This window comes from Salvelinus namaycush, chromosome 32 (genome assembly GCF_016432855.1).
Source record: "Salvelinus namaycush isolate Seneca chromosome 32, SaNama_1.0, whole genome shotgun sequence".
Lineage (NCBI taxonomy): Eukaryota > Metazoa > Chordata > Actinopteri > Salmoniformes > Salmonidae > Salvelinus > Salvelinus namaycush.
This window is the reverse complement of record NC_052338.1, coordinates 26,349,981-26,352,510: the sequence shown is the minus strand read 5'-3', so window position 1 is coordinate 26,352,510 and position 2,530 is coordinate 26,349,981.

Below are 2,530 nucleotides of genomic sequence, written 5' to 3'. Positions count from 1 at the left end.
GTGAGCGCTACAGTAACTGACGTCATGTGCTGCTGTTTGTGGAATTTCATACCAATTCAGTCATTGGTGGAAACCACCAATTTCTACTGATAAGGGCTATTTAATTGATAACAAATTGCATCCACTATATTGAGTGTACTGTAATTTTGATGCCCTTGCAATATGACTAGAGTCATGTCTGATACGTTTGGGTGTGTCAGAATCAATACCTTATATTGAATTTAGTGGTGTGTACTGTACCATGCATACTTTAACAAATTACATTCACCACTAAGTTTAAAAATAAATAAATAATATTTTTTATTATGAAACCACAGGTTTGCTTTACATACATCCATTGTCAACATTTATTTTGCTGTGCATATTGAATGCACCATTTTGCTATAAAGTATCTTGAATTTGCTTTCAAGGAAATTGTAGATAAAATAGCATTTATACACAACATAAATGTTCTGTTTTACATATGTTCTACACATTTATTGCAAGACAGTTTTGACTCAATATACAGTACAAGACAAAAGTTTGGACACACCTACTCATTCAAGGGTTTACATTTTTTTTTCTTCTTACATTGTACAAAAATAGTGAAGACATCAAAACTATGAAATAACACATATGGAATCATGTAGTAACCAAAAACGTGTTAAACAAATCAAAATATATTTTATATTTGAAATTCTTCAAAGTAGAATTTTGCCTTGATGACAGCTTTGCACACTCTTGGCATTCTCTCAACCAGCTTCATGAGGTAGTCACCTGGAATGCATTTCAATTAACAGGTGTGCCTTGTTAAAAAGTTAACTTGTGGAATTTCTTTCCTTTTTAATGCGTTTGAGCCAATCAGTTGTGTTGTGAGGTAGGGGTGGTATACAGAAGATAGCCCCATTTAGCTGTATCACAACCGGCCATGATTGGGAGTCCCATAGGGCGGCGCACAATTGGCTCAGCGTCGTCCGGGTTTGGCCGGTGTAGGCCGTCATTGTAAATAAGAATTTGTTCTTAACAGACTTGCTTAGTTAAATAAAGGTTAAATATATATATATTTTTAAAGACCAAGTCCATATTATGGCAAGAACAGCTCAGATAAGCAAAGAGAAAAGACAGTCCATTACTTTAAGACATGAAGATCAGTCAATGTGGAACATTTCAAGAACTTTGAAAGTTTCTTCAAGTGCAGTCGCAAAAACCATCAAGTGCTATGATGAAACTGGCTCTCATTAGGACAACCACAGGAAAGGAAATCCCAGAGTTACCTCTGATGCAGAAGATAAGTTCATTAGAGTTAACAGCACCTCAGATTACAGCCCAAATAAATGCTTCACAGAGTTGAACAGACACATCTCAATTTCAACTGTTCAGAAGAGACTGTGAATTGCTGCAAAGAAACCACTACTAAAGGACACCAATAAGAAGAAGAGACTTGCTTGGGCCAAGAAACACGAGCAATGGACATTAGACCGGTGGAAATCTGTCCTTTGGTCTGATTAGTCCAAATTTCATATTTTTGGTCCATGTCTTTGTGAGACTCAGAGTAGGTGAACGGATGATCTCTGCATGTGTGGTTCCCACCATGAAGCATGGAGGAGGAGGTGTGATGATGTGGGGGTGCTTTGCTGGTGACACAGTCTATGATTTATTTAGAATTCAAGGCACACAACAGCATGGCTACCACAGCATTCTGCAGAGATATGCCATCCCATCTGGTTTGCACTTAGTGACTATAATTTGTTTTTCAACAGGACAATGACCCAACACACCTCCAGGCTGAGTAAGGGCTATTTGACCAAGAAAGAGAGTGATGGAGTGCTGCATCAGATGACCTGTACTCCACAATCACACAACCTCAACCCAATTGAGATGGTTTGGGATGAGTTGGACCGCAGAGTGAAGGAAAAGCAGCCAACTAGTGCTCAGCATATGCGGGAACTCCTTCAAGACTGTTGAAAAAGGAAAGCATTCTAGGCGAAGTTGGTTGAGAGAATGCCAAGTGCAAAGCTGTCATCAAGGTGGCTACTTTGAAGAATCTCAAATATAAAATATATTTTGATTTGTTTAACACTTTTTTGCTTACTACATGATTCCATATGTGTTATTTCATAGTTGTGATGTCTTCACTATTATTCTACAATGTAGAAAATAGTACAAATAAAGAAAAACCCTTGAATGAGTAGGTGTGTCCAAACTTTTGACTGGTACTGTATATATCTACACTGGTATATCTGCTGTCCTCTAGTATAAAGCATTTCACTGTAAAAACCCTTGCAAATTTAGTTACATTAAGCTAAGGATCTATAGCTCCCATTTCCCATCGAGTCATTATTTCACAAAGGAAGTGGGGCTAAGTTGACGGCATTTAATCATTGTCACCTTTACTCTATGGATTTCCATGTCTCCATGGTTACTTCCAATCTGTACTGCTGAACTCCTAACTTTCGTCTCGCAATAATATTTTCCTCCCCAAACATTCCACTAGCCTATATCTCCCTGTTCCCTGTCCCCTTGTCTATTGCCCATCTGATGTCAGACAGTG